Source organism: Thalia democratica, chromosome 4 (genome assembly GCF_965202585.1).
Source record: "Thalia democratica chromosome 4, ktThaDemo2.hap1.1, whole genome shotgun sequence".
In the NCBI taxonomy this organism is placed as follows: domain Eukaryota; kingdom Metazoa; phylum Chordata; class Thaliacea; order Salpida; family Salpidae; genus Thalia; species Thalia democratica.
The window spans coordinates 46,857,335-46,873,662 of NC_139168.1; positions in this window are offsets into that span (position 1 = coordinate 46,857,335).

Sequence of the window (16,328 nt, forward strand, 5' to 3'; positions counted from 1 at the left end):
ACTTTATATTTAATTTTTCCTATAAGCTTATTTTAATGTTAGTAAATATTTTATTAATAACTTTGATTTATAAATTGAATAATGATTATAAGCGTCAATTTTTTCATTTAAAATAAAATTGATGATGAGGTTTTATGGCGTTTTTATAGGCAATAGTAAGATTTAACACTTTAATGGTGATAAAGTGTAACTGAAAACAAATTTGAATAACATTGTAAAAAATTGATCCGTATAAGCTGGCATTTTATGACGAGCGCGCAGTGTTTGAAGTAATTTGCTCTATTTACTTTTGCCTAGTCGTACATTGTATGAAGTTAGAATAGCATCGACCTTGGCTAAACAAAAATAAAAAAGTGAGAGCAATAAAAGTAAAGTACAATTTGCTACACTAAAGTAATGTGTAAAGATAAAAAAATAAAAGTATTTTATTTTGTTTTGATTTTTAAACTCTATATTAACAAAAACTTTTTTTTTTTGATTATCAAAGGAAAATAGTGTTCAGTATTTATAATTTTTATGTTATACTTCCACGATAAACACTGTAATAAACTAAATTAAATTGAAAAAAGCATTCGAAAAATGTACATAAATAAATTTTAAGTATATTAATCATTTTACTTAAACATTTGAACATTTATTGTTGTTTGTAATAATTTTGATCACTCAGAAATTTAATTTAGAGAAACGCTTTTCTTAAACAACTGAGTTTACGTCATCAATTTGAAGTATGAGATAAAACGTCTGTTTTATAAATGTTTTTTATTTCATCAGTAAAGTATTTAAAAAAAAGTACACTATTGTTTTACATATTTATTAAATAAAAAAAAAGACTAAAAATGTAAATCTAATAGATGATTTGTTTAACTAAAAATGTAAATATAGTTAAGCTGTAACATTAAGTTAAAAATCGTATGTATGCAAAATTTCATATTTACAATAAAAACGCAAGTTTCATCTAAAATAGTTTTGGAATAAATTTATATTTTAAAACCTACCTGCGATTAAATTATAAACTTGTTGTATTAAGTGTGAATAGCTACTATTTTTTATCAGTGTTGATAAAACGAAATTTGGTAAATATTTTTGTTAAGCTATTTTTTTGAGAAAAAACTAAGCTAGAGTAATTTATATTTAAAAAGAAACATAGTATAAATATATGTTTGCTTATAACTAAAAAAAATAATTATTCTCAAAACTTAACGTATTAAAACGGTATATAAGAAAGCAAAAAACAACTTTTGTATCTAATTGTTGAAACTAAACCAGAAACTGCTAGTCAGTTAAAATAAAATATGAATTTTTTTTATATCAACATTATTTCGTTCTTAAGTATAAACTTAGTAATACCAGTTTACCAAAAATTTTAGAAACACTTTTAAACAATAGGTCGTAGCTACCCACTAAGTAAAACAGTTTTTCGATTATTATGTATTACACTAATGATAATTTTTATATATTCCAAATTGTTAAACAGGGAAGTTATTAACCCTGTTTTAATAGCTTTTGTTTTTATATCTAGATTTGACATAATATACTGACTTGCTAAAAACTACCTTACTAATAAATTGCAAACTTTTCACCTTTAATTTTTCGAAATAATAAAAATAAATCTTTAGTATATAAGTTAGTTCAAATATTTTTATGCTGTATTAAAAATACGAATACTAAAAAGTTAATTACCGATAGTTTGTTAATAAAGTTCCTAACATTATGTTGTTTTATATAGTATACACATCCATCTTCTCTATCTTCTATTCTTTTTGCAGTACTTGTTTTTTCAGAACTTAACGAACTTGTGTAAAATTTTTAACACAGAGAAACGTACGTCAGTAAAATAAAGAAAAAAAAACACTATGAAAATTGTTGTTATTATTATGGTATATCCTACTATCTATTGTTATTTCATATCTAATTTTAGTAATATTTTTTTATTTAAACAGTGTTAGTGTGAAGCTATAAAAAAATACGCTTCTACATTATACTAAAATTTAGGTTTATCTATTTAAAAAAAACTTATTTAAAAACAAGTATAAGTAAACAAAGTAAACAAATACACAAATTTTTATAGCCTTCAAAGATAAAAGTGACAATGTACTAGTGTTACTATACCACTAATATTTGCATTTTTTTAGCAAACTTACTTTTATGAAAAATAGTTTAAGCTATTTTGAATTTAGGACTAAAAATAATATCAAGGTAATTATTAAGATTTGCTAAACTTTTTATATTAGTAATTAGAAATAATTGTTTTTAGTTATTACTGCTAATACACTTTAAATAGTTATGTCAGTTTTGTTTGTTAGATATAAATATGATGTATGTATCAAAAACTCTAAAATTAGTTTTATGAACAAATACATATTGAAGTTGTTTAATTTAAAAAGTCAATGACCTTAACAACAAAATATATTTAGGACGTGTTGTTTGACAAACAAAAAGCGTGTATCTATACACTCAAGTTAAAACAACAGCTTTTTTCCACGCTAAGAATACTCGACGTCACTTGCATTGAAACAACAAACCCTAATGTAAACCAAGACTAACTTTTTGTAAAAGAACTGTGTTTGAATTGGATGTTGTGAAGTCTGACAGTTGTTTTTATTCACCATCATACAAAAAGATCATTTGACTATAATTTGTCTTTGTTTGTTGTGGGCAAATTGTCGTCGGCAATGTGTATGAATAACACGCGTAAAAATAATTTACACCATCGGCAACTTTACTGTTATTGGCCGGAAAGGGTGTGTGCAATGTTAACTCTTTTTATCAAGTCACATCGTTTTTAATATAAAAGGTCTATGTTTATTTATACAGACTGTAAGGTTGACTTTCGCTTCCCAAAAATTTATTTTAAATTTTTCAGTTTGCAGAGCAATTTAATTTTAAATTAGATTTATACTAAACTTAAGCTTTTTTACTTGATTTACATTTACTCGTTGTTATATCATTCTGTATTGTTATGTTTTATCGTAAATTGTCACAGCTATCTATGTTCTTAATGCTCATCTTCATTAGGTGAAAGCGTAATAGATTGCGGATTGTTGCAAAAACTGTCAGTCCTATGATAAGTATTTATACTATTTTTTACGACCTTAAATGTAAACAAAATACCACTTTTGCTCGGTTTTTCTGTAATTCTAGATAATGTTGTATTTTGTTTACTTATACTTGTTTTTAAATAATTTTTTTTTAAATAGATAAACCTAAATTTTAGTATAAAATAAATTACTTCAATCAAGTAAAGTTTTGACTAAAATGTCCGACTTAAGTAAACTTTTTAATGAGTACGTTAATTTTTTTTTAAACCATCACTTGTTGTTAAAGATAAAATTTTGGCACACATTGGCTGACAATATAAAAACACTTACAAACGACATTAAATTTATACAAAAAAAAAAGTTGCTGCCAAACAACAACACTTAAAAGAAAGTATAAGAGAATTTCTTTACACTACATACGACCCCCTTGAAGAAACAAAAGTGTTTTTGCCTTTTACTTAAAATTAGTTGCGTTGGTTTTATTTTATTATTGTTAGTATAAAGTAAACTTTTTAATTCTATTTAGTATTAAAACAGTTTCTCTTTATTTTGTATAAACTTAGCCCTAGGCAAGTTAAATTATGAATTTTATTTTACTTTGTTTATATTTTAAATGACAAGGGTTTGATTTTATTGAAATAGCAAATATGCTTGGATAAAAATTCTTTTAGGTAATTTTAACACTTCAAAGTTAAAAAAAAACATTTTTCAAAAGAAGTTACTAAAAATACTTAAAAAGCACTATTATAAAATTCAAAAATAAATTAAATAGAAAAAAGTTAACTGTAAAAATAATTAACCAAACATTAACAATTAATGCGTTACAGTTGTAAAAAACTAAGGTATAAAGGACAGTCTTTAAAACTAAGTAAATATTAGTTTTACTCACGATTTTTCAACTGGACGATTACTGTTGCATAAACAAGTCAAAATCTAATACACACAACTTGCTTCTAGTACTTATATGGCGCTTTCTCACATTACTTTTAGCTCTGTTGTATATGTATTATTTCATGTTGGCTTACGTGCTTATTTAAGCTTTGAACACTGAAAAAAGGACAAGGTTTAGTTTTTATTGGCTATGTAAATAATGTTGTTAATGATTTATCATGAAGTTTTTTAGTTTTATATTAAACATAAACATTTTTAGCTAATGTAGTATAGTAAATATTCTTCTTAACTTTTATTATCTCATAGTTTTTCATATTTTGTATCAGCTACATATAAAGAGGATACATTATTTTTTTAAAGTGACATCTAAACGTATTTTAAATTTATATAATGTTTACATTTATGCTGATTAAAAAAAAAAGACCAGGAATAGTTGTACAATAGTGTCCATTATTAACAAAACATCATACATTTTTTGGTAACTTTATGGCTATTAAAAACAGTTTATTCTATACGAATAACACATGTACTACATAAAAAAGATAGTTAGACATAAACAATTTCGCGCCAATATTTTACACTCAAAACTCCTTAAATATTTTACACTCGAAACCAAAATATATCTGTCTCTATACCAAACTAAAACTACTAGTTATAGAGCTACATAACAGTGGCAATGCGTGGTATTTCTGTTAGGGGTGCAATAAATTTACAAGTGTTTTAAAAACCTCTTAATTTGATTAAAAAAAACACTAATTTAGTGAGATAAAAGTACTTAAGTTACAACTAATCTATATTTATAACAAATTATGTATATTTAAAAAAAAACATTTTTATAATATTATAAAGAACTTTCTATTTTTTAGGTTGGGTATCTGTTTCAATGCTCTTTTTATAAACAATCTTTATTTTAGAAAAATTTAATTTAGTAGATGAAAAACTGTTTTATAAAAATTATTAAGAATTATTTTTGCTGTTATTAAGCTTAAATGGTAAGTTAAGTTTCGTACAAATCTACAAAATTCTAAATTAAAATTGCTTGAATATTTTATTTTGTTTTAGTACTCGTAATTTTAATGCTGTATTTAGTTATACATATTTCACAATAAGTATTAACAAAATACTTATTTTCTAATACTAACAGATTCAACAACAATCAACTTAGATTGTACAATACTTAAAAACTGATAGTGTATATACTTCGATTGCGAAAAAATAAAAACTTTAGTTTTTAGTATCTTAGATTATTATAGACTTCCAACTTTTTACTTTTCAAAGTATAATTATATACAAAAATTCAAAATGCTTTCACTTAATTATTTTCTTAATAATTAATTTAAATAGTTTTAGCGATTTTATATGTCTCGATTGAGAAAAACTAAAAATAAAATGAACTACTTTTGTTAACATAACAAATAGTTTAAGTTTATAATTAAAAAGTACTTTTAATAAGACAAAAAAAAAACTTGACTAAAACACTTGTGATACTTTAGAAACTTGATATGACAAAAGTATTTTACATAAAAAAAAACCGTTACTAAATATAAAATTTAAGTTTTATTAGTGAAAGATTCTAACTCAACCGCATATTAACAATAGCAGAGTAAAACCAGCATATTAACAATGTGATATAAAAGTTCTCACGGGCAACCACTTGATACCCACTCAAACACCCGTGTTTATACAAAACACCTGCTGCGCGCGTTAAAACAATACGAAACTGCCAATTCTTCAGAAAAAACTGATGAGTTGCAATATAAATTTAGAATAAACAACGGTAGGCAAATGGTAGACAAGCAACGGAGAAAGTTTTGGTTGTAGGCGGTCTACTTTGATGATAGCAACGCGGTGATTATTGATGATGGTCAGATATAATTTGACACGTAGTAACAAAAAGAAAGAAGGTCATGGTAAGCTTATCAATTGCCAGAATCTTTCGATGCCGGAAGTAGACTATGTATTGTCTCATAATCTCTGAGCGATTGTACGCTTTTTTGAAGCTACTTACTGCTGATTTATTTTACGTATACACTAATAAATAAAAATCAGATAAGTGGGTTCATAAGATTACAAACGATTTTAATCTCAAGAATATATATTTTCTTATATACTTGTGGCTGCATTTGATGCTTTTAAAACAGTTTTCAAGAAGTGTCTAGTTTAAACCTCTATTTTTCTGAAGTTAAAATATATTTATATGAAACTAAACTAATTTAATACTATAAGGAAATAATTTTGTATCTTTTTCTCCAAAATAATGTAAGTTATACTTAAAGTTAATCACAAGTTTTGAGAGGCTCTACTTTTTAATATTATAACTAAATATTTATATACTCATTTTAGTGTGGTATTTCATAGCTACCTAACAAAAAACAAAGCTATACTTTTAAATATGTAGTAAATATGAACATTATTAAAAAACGGTTGTTTTTACAATCAAGCTATTTGTAGGGTTTTACTATTTTGATATATTAAACTTATCAGTGAAAGTGAAAAAGTTATGCTGTTTAGTAGTAAGTAAACATAACTATTTTAAAAGTAAAAGTGCTTGAGATTGTAAACATATGTCAAGCAAGAAGGGTCACCAAAGGTCAAACCAAGCTGGTTATGTGGCAACATATGACTTCGATTGTTCTAAAAAAAATTTTTATGCATTAAAAAGACAAACATTTTAAAAACAGTGATATAAGTAAGTAATTAAATTATGTTTCTTTACAGCTTGAAATTGTTAAACTGTACTGAGAATTAAATATTTTTAATCTATAGTTTCTAACTTTATTGATTTAAAAATATTTTTTAGTCAAACAAACATATTTTTTCATTAAGTTTGTAAAATGTTGCATAAATATTTTCATTTGATTTTTCTTACTTTTAATCATTTTGTACAATTTTGTTATAATTTTTTGTATTTTAGCGATGATAAATTCAAAGTATAATATATCAGTAGTTAAACAACAATAATAAATTTTAAAACTTTTTTAATAACTATACTCAACTAAAAAAAAACTTCTTAAAAAGAAAATTAAGCATTTATTTTCTTACAGTATATTGCAAAATCTGAAACTTTGCGCTAAATAGCGCTTCATTAAATACATTTATTTTTGTTATAAAATGCATCGTCATGGGAACTGATATTAGTAGACTCTCAATTCCTACCTACATCTGCATTCTACCTGCTTCAATTTACGCTCCATTAAGTTTGTTACGTAATTTATTATAAGAAAATCTAAAGTAACTTACCCCCTTATCAATCAACATCATAAAAGCAATTATCTGGACACGAAAATTATACTTAGTTACTTTAGTATTTAATACCTGCTATATTTTTATAAGAAACTGAGCTGGATATAGTAAAAAGAAAATTTAAACTGCAATATTTTTTAAATAAAATTATATATACTGAAAAATATAGCAGTTAATGGTTTTGATACTAAGTTTTTACAAAAACACATTTTATATTTTAGTCAAAATAATAAAATATCTTAAAACTTGACTTAGGAAATTGTTACTGGACTTCGAAGCAATAACGTTCAAAATTATCTAAACTAAACAAGCAAAAAACTTAAGTTATCTTTATAAACTAGAGTTTAACTTATACATTTAATGATTGTCTGGGTTCCCAATTGAATAGCTTTCTATATAATTCTTTAGGATTTTTAAGAAATATTTCCATATTTATAACTCATACCATAAATAGTGAGCTGTGTAAATTTATATTCACATAGATGTGGATCAAAAATCTTATACAAAACCAATAGATATAGTAAACAAACTTAATATTCATTTTTCTAACACTGGAAAGCAAACATCAATAAAAAAGGTAACTCCCTAGGTTTTACTTACAATCTGAGAAATGTTAGTGATATTTTTTTGGTTTTATGTTACAGAAACTGAAGTATTTAATATTATTAAAAGTTTAGACTCAAACAAAGCCAGTGGTGAGGATAGTATATCTATAAAGATCTTTAAGAAAGTAAACAATTTTATATCCCCAATACTAAGAAAACTAACTAACAAGCATTCAATGAAGGTGTTTATTCAAGTAGCATAAAACTTGCAAAAGTAATACCAATTTTTAAATCAGGATTGAAAACATAACCAGATAATTGTAGACCCATTTCAATTTTATCTAGTTAAAATAAAATAATAAAAAGTTATCTATAATCGCCCGTACAGTTTTTTTCTAAAAAATTTTTTAAATAGTTCTCAGTTTGGTTTATTCCACCAGTTTAACTTTTTCTTAACTTCGTGAAGGGTTTCTGTCCAGTTTTGATAAAGGAAATGCAGTTAGTGCAGTCTTTTTGGATTTAAGTAAAGCATTTGATAGTGTAGAAATAAATATCTTACTAAGGAAATAGGAATGTTATGGTGTGAGAGGAAGTACGCATCTACTAATTTGTTCATACCTAGATGGAAGAAAACAGTTCGTTATCTTTGAAGGATATGAGTCAACCTGTGAAAAAACTGAAGTTGGGGTACTATAAAGCTCAGTGTTAGGATCGTTGTTATTCCTTATACATATAAAAGACTTAGAGAATAACACTAGTCTTAGATTTCTCAACTTTGCAGATGACACAATGCCAAACAAAAACATTCAAAAAAACGCATACTTAAACAATAGTAAAAGTTTTAATACAGAATTAAAAAATGTATCAGATTGGCTTATGGTAAAAAAACTCAAACTAAACCTTAACAAAACCAGAAACATGATTCTACATCAATTAAAAAATAGTTTTTGGAAAAATATAGATCTTAATGTAAAAGTAGGTAAAGCAGTTATAACAAAGACAAATAACTATAAATACTTGGGAATAGTGTTAGACAAAACTTTAAAATAGTCAGAACACATAGAAACTATAAAAACACAATTACAAAAAACATTAGCTGTACTATATAAAACGTCTTAAAAAAAAGCATTATAGTTGAACTTTAATTCTTTGCTTATGAACAATGTTAGATATGGCTTGTTCTGTTGGAGAAGACCAAATAAGAAATTTGTAAATGATATCAAAATTCTCATAAACAGAGTATTTATATTAGATGCATACATTATAAGAATTATGATGATAGTGTAAGAGAATTAAAAACTCAGAAAAATATTAGAACTTGAAAGTCTTTATTTATATGAGTAAGGTCTGTTTATGTTTACGATAACAGTAACTTGTTACCAGCTGACTTAAGTGAAATAGTGATTATTAAGGTCATTAGTGATAATTGCTATTATTTACTTTTGTTTAGAGAGTTAATAGTATTCGTAATCTAATACCCAGATTTATTTTTTGTTTAATTGTTGATTTGTTTGGCTAAAGTAACAGTGGTTTAGTCTCGATTGCAGTATTTTCTATCTGGTTGTTCTTTAGATTATTTTTTAAGATTACTATTTTGAATTAAGTTCAGAATATCTACAAATTTTTTCTTTTTTTAAACTTTTTTTAGCTTGCCAATGTAAAAAAATTACTTGTAGATGTATATACTTTAAAAGAAAACTAAGTATTTGAATAGTAAGCTGAGATAATTGTTTCAAACAAACTTATGTTAGAAAATCTATTTTTCTAAGGAAATCAAAAAAAAAACTTCTTTTTAATTTTTGCAAATGTTGTTTGCTTTCTATTATTACAATTTTAGATATAGACAAGTATTCAAAATATAAAATAGTATGTTTAAAATAGAGGGAAATTTGTTTTTGTTATTATTATTAAACATTATTATTGTTTTTTCTCATTAAGTGCACAAATGTAACAGTATTTATCCTTATGTTTTCATTTATAAAATTTAAGTTCTGTTATGGTAGAATTCAATTCTTTTAACCTATTAGAAAATTATACAATAGTTTATTCATCTATTCAAATGTAATTTTATTTTTACGGTTAAAGTAAAATTATTAAATAAAAAGGATATAGATATAGTTTTTAGGACAAATACTGATAAAACTTAACGTAAATATACTTCAGCGTATTTCATTTTTACTTTCTTTAAAGAAATTGTAACCTATTATTCAAGTACTCACATGTTTGCTTCTAGTATTTTTTATCTACTTTCCTAAGTTAATTTAAAGTTATATATATATTTATTTATTTTTATTTATTTATTTAACTATATAAAAACAATAGTTTAGAAAGCTGTTTCGTACATGAAATATAAAACTTCATGTACTCGTCAGTAAGCTAAGTTTATAGCAATAGTAAACAGAAATTTAGATATTGAAATTTTTTGTAATAATTATGACGTAGCAATAATACAGTTTATTGTAGAGTTAGCTGAATTAAAAAATAAAACGCTGTACTTGTTAATTTATGCATTTTGGAAAGTTTGGAAAAGATATTATTAGAAAAATGTTCTAAACTACTAGAAATTTTTTTTAAACTATAAGAAAAAATTTTAAAACTACTCGTGTTTGCGGCTTAAATTTTACTTTTATTTTATATTTAGTTAGTTTTAATTTTGCTAAAAAGTATTTTTAGTAATTGCTGCATATGTTTTGTCTTTCGCTTTTCTTGTTTAGTGTTATGTTCTTCTCTGATTTATCAATTTATCAGCTGTATTAACTATTGTTTTTATATAATTAAATAAATATTTAGCTACAATTCAATTTGTCGAGCACTACGACCAGAACTTTTTATAAAATCTTTAATATATATACTAGTTGTTATGTTATTAGACAAGATTTTAAGTACATTTTCAAACACAAAATTTAGTTAATTTTTGTTTAGTTTTCTTTTCTTTCATTTCTTTAATTGATTGTTTTATTACTAATCATTTAAAGGCTTGGACTATAAAAATTATGTGTAGTAGCTAGTAAGAATTTGTAAATGCATATGGTGTACGACTCGATAACCGAAAGGTTCCTTTGTACACCATGCCCTTTGACCAAACATTTTAAGGCTTTTTTTATCGTTCACTAATCAATATAAATACAATTACTTGACTTTTTATTTTATTTATTTATATATCAAAACATATTTATTTTAATATTTTATTATTATTAAAAAACTTAAGTATTTTATAAAATCTACATAAGTACTAAAAAATAAATAAAGTAGTAATATTTAAAAAAAATGAAAATTTAGTTTTATAGTAAAAACTTTTGTAATTAACTTTTTCTGTACCAAGTTTAAAATTATAGTATATTTCTAATGATAATGATCCTGAAAACGTTTATATCTTTAAAAATAGAAACATACTTCGATAAAAAAACACCCATAAAATTAATTTGAAGATCTCAACTAAGTTAGTTTATGTTTACAAAATCAAACAACACAGACATTCTCGATACGAAACTATTCAAACTTAAAATAATTTTTACTTGTAAAACTTAAATTTAGTAGTAATCTTAAGTTTCTAAAGTATATGAAAATTTAAATTTATATAAAAAAATTTCTTCGATAAAAAATATAAGTATCGATTTTAAAAAATATACTAAAATACAGGTTTTAAACTGATGGATATTTTTTTTAAACCAAATAAACTTGTCCTTTTAAAAATATTATAGTTATTTACTCGATTCGAAAACCGAAAGGTTTTTTTGTACACCAGGTCCTTAGACCAAACTTTTTCAGCGGTATTATTTATTTTTCAATAAACAATAAGAAATTATTGTTAGTTTAATTATAATTTTTTAAATTGAAGCGTTAATATCTGAATATAGTTTATAAGTACTTAAAAATTTTTTTTAATGTCTTTTCAAGTTAAAGCACGGCTAAGTTTTTATATTAAGTCTTTGTTTTGAGATTCATAATTTTTTGATTTATTGACAACTGATACCTTATGCTTTAATTAAAGTTTTTTATCTTTATTTAAATATCATAACTTAAATGCGCAGATTAAAATTGTTCTTATTTGAAAAAACATTCTAAATATTTTTTATGCTTAATGAATGTATTTAGCATATAAAATAGTTTTGTTTCAGTACAACATTTTAAAACTTTAAATTTTTTTATTCATGTCTTTAAACATATTAGAGAAGTAATATCTTGTAAATGCTTCAATCTTATTGGAAGTTATAAATGAAAAAAAAAGAACCATTAAACTGTTTCTTAAAACTAGTTCTGATAATTAATCTATTTTTATTTAACCTCTATGTGAGTATAGTCTAATAAAGAAATCGTATGTTTTATTATACCCGCCAATAGTGTTCAACATTTCAATTATTTTAGAAAAGACAACAAAAAATAAAAAAATAAAGATTAAACATCATATCATACAGTATAGTAATAGGAGCTAGACTTAAAACGTAAAAATCGTCACCAACATTATCTGCTGACTAACTAAAATTGTTCAAAAAGGAGAAACACACAATGTCTGGAAATTATTCTAGTTGACATTTTATACATTGTAGATTATGTCAATAGTTCATTGTTTTAATTGTTAAGTCTACATAATAAAAAAATACTTAAAACAAACATATAAAATACAGGAAGAAAAACTAGGAGATTCAGCAGGTTATATTTTGTTTTTAATTAAGAAGTAAGTATATTTTTGATTATAACTTTGTTTTGTTAAATCTATTAAAGTTTTTTTCATTAAAAACTTTTATCATTATATAATTTAAAAAAAAATCCTTCAATTAAGTTAACACTAGCTATCTTTATTGCTAAAATAAATATTACTAAAATAATAGCTTAAAAAGTATGCTAAATCGAAATTAAAGGTAAAATGAAATCACTCTACTTATAAAAAAGATATAGCTTTATTAAAAAAGGTCGATGTCTTTTAAATTAAATTTAAAACGCACATGTTACATGGGCATGATTTATATAGTCTTTTTTTTTTAATTAGCGTCTGTAAATATTGGAGTTCCTTACGTTTAAATCGTAAGGCTTTAAGTTTTGACAAATGAAGTCAATAAAATTGGAAAAATCAGGGCTTCTAGATTTAATAAGTTTTCATTAATAGAATTTTTCTTTGAAAACACTTAAAAGCAGAAATCCCTTTAGATATCCAACAGCAATATGTGCATAGATAGTGTGCGGATTTGTGTGTCCAGATAACATTTCCATTTATTAAAGTCAAAGTAGGTTTTGTTAGGTTTACAATAATATTATTAAAACCATCTAAAAACTTTAATTAATCTACTAATAAATAAGTTTTAATAACTGTTACTATAAAAACTGAATAACTCAAAATAGTGTTTACATACAAATGGTGTGCAGATCGTAGTTTAAGGTTTCTGTCCTCATCAGTCCTTTGATTATAGTTTTGATCGTTAACATTCTTTTTTTTTCTTTCTAAATAATAATGAATGTATAATTTTTTTGCTACTTTTTATTAAAGTAAAATAGTTTAAGTTTAAATCTGTATTAAAGTATTGGTGATTCAAAGTTTTCAATAGGCAACAGACAATAATAACTTTTATTAAGTTTATCTGAAACTTTGTAGTATATACATTAGCTTTTCATTAATTCTTAACGAATATATATTTATATACTTATAGTTTATATCTATGGTAGCAATCAAAGTTCTCGACTTGTAACAAAAAAAAAATACAAATTTATTGATTAACTAAATTATTATTTTAAGAAGATAGCAAATTGAGTACTTTCTGTTAATTTGAAAAATAATAGTTATTTTAAAAAGTTACAAAGATCTCAACTACTTATAAAATTAAAAAACTAACTTTAATAAGTAAATTATTCAGCTACCTGCCTTGTTAACAAGATTAGTTATAATTCATAATACGTACTAACAAAAGTACTATTGTAGAACATACAATGCTATGGACAAAGTAAATAGTTTTATGATTGTATTTGAAAAAAATTACTATAGTTTGAATTATTTTAATTTTTCTTATATTTAGACGTACAATGACAATCTAAGTTGGTTAGTAAATTTTTACCATGTATAAATAGCTGAAAGTGTTACAAGTGATATTAAAGTAAGTTATTTGTTAAATTGTTTTCTATATATTTTTTTTTTCATTTCTAGAGAACACTAAAATTATTTACAGCTCATGGGCAAAACAAACTTTTTATTTAAATTTTAAAGTTCATATAGATAACAAAAGTTATTAAAAAATACTATGCATAAATGCAAGTCAATGAGTAATAAAATATCCAACTATTTCTATAAGTAGTTACATAGTAATGTATAAATAAAAAATACTAAAATAACAGAGTTGCATAAAAATGAGTTTAACAAATTGTAAACTGATTACAGTAAAGTATTAAGATCAATTACTAAATGTCTGTAAATAAAGGTAAAAAAAAACGAAAATATTAGAAAATAGTAAAGCTAAACTTTATATAACTTACACAGTTGAGGTTATATGTTTCTTTAGAAAACAGCTTCAAGTTCAATCAGATTAAAAAGTTACAAGGATTTTATTTTAAATAAACTTTTAGTGTATATTTACGGTAAATCGCATTGTGTAAGCTGTAGATCTTAATTTTCAATTCAAAAATAGTTTTATTTCTACAAGAAAATATAAAAAAATTTTGTCACTATACACTTCGATTATTTTATCTTTTTTCATATGTTTCGAGGTTAAACAAACACAGTTACTGTCTCAATAGAATTAAAAACATAAAGATGATTGTACATTTCTAGTCAATAAAATAAAAACAAATAAAATTAGATAGTTTTATATAATTTCTACCATTCTATAAAATATCTAGAAATGTATACTTTTAATAAATATTTTAAAAGACACACATTTTCGATCAAATAATTATTAAAATTATACCATACATGGAAGCAATATATACAATGTGATCTTTTTTTTCTATGTAGAAGACCACCTAATGCGTTCATTAAAAAAGAATTTTCTTAACCTCGATTTAAGTATCAAAATTTGTTGATTTTTCAATATATCAAAACTTAATAATAAAGTTATATAAGAAATTTAAATACTAAATATACTCATAAACAAAGATAATAAAACTGCTATGTGGGTTAAATGCTCTGTAGAAGTGTGAGCTTAGGCAAAATTAATAAAACAAGGCACGTTAAGCAACATTAGAACTATTTTCACCTGTATAAGTACTAAAACACAAATAAAAGTGGATAAATATGTCTACCACACTTTAGGACTTCTGTTTCTTTTAACGTTTATGATTTATAAAAAATAATTACAATTAACTTTTTTTTGAATACAGCAGTATACAAACGCATTAAAAAAATACTTGACGTTTCATCGGTTAGAATTATATCTATTGAAAACTACAAGTTATAATAATCGCTTTACAAAAACAATTATTTTAAAGGGGCTGTTTTAATAAAAAAAACTATTTTTTATTGCTGTTTTGTACAACCGATTTGAACTTTTTTATTTTAAGAAGAATTAATATCTTGAAATGACTGTTTCAAAAATAACTAATAAAAGTTGTGTACCAAGTTGATACGACTCGCTTAAGAGATGGTTGTTAAACTTTCAACTGTTTTATTTTACAAGTAATTTTAAAGGAATATCAAAAAACATTAATTACCAACTTTTAAACTTTTGAGTCTTGATTGGGTTTAATTAAACAATATATTAAATAAATTATTATTTTTAAACTACAATTAGTATCCCTTATAGTAAAAACAACGATTTAAGAACTATTTTTCAATGGTTAATTAAGTGTGTGCCTAGTGAACAAAAAACTGATTTTTGTTTCTATCATTCATGCTTAACCTTAGTTTTGTTCAGTGAACTTATATATTTTCCTTTTAGTTTGTCGGAAACTACAATTTCGGGTTGATAATAACTATTTTCAATGATTTACCAAATAACTTTCACATGAAATATAAAAACTATGGACATTTTAATATTCGGAAACAACCTTTTTTGTCTAATAAGTTTATTACTACTTTTATACATCATTACTTTGTAATAATATCTACATTGTTGTAATTATAGGAGACGTCTTACTTTTGCACAGATTTTCCTTTTACAATTTAAGTTACAATCAAATGCATAAGTGACTATTGAGCATTTTTTACCTCAACCATATTTAAAAACAAACTATTTTATTTACTTAAACCAGAAGCATCGCGTGGAGCAGATTCTCCACCTAAAATGAAAGTCACTATAAAACTGTTAAAATTACGGTTTTTTACTAAAAATTTGTTGTAACTGTACTATATCTATTTCGCTAAATTAGTTTTAAAACGTATCAAATAAAGTGTTATTTAAATACAAAATTTTCTTTTTTTTAAATGCCGCGCGTCGCTATCGACTTAAACTAAGTAAGATATTATGTATTTTGTGACCAGCTTTAATAATTGTTTGAAATGTATCCCGGTAAGTACAAATTTTTTTATCCCTTTAACTATAAAGATTTTATTTAATAATAACATAAATTTATACTTTAATAGAATGAAAAACAATTTAAATTTTCTGTTAACAACTTTTTATCACAATCTTATTTACCTAAAAGAGCATTTTTAGAGACATGGCTAAAAGATTTTTTTAAACAGCATATC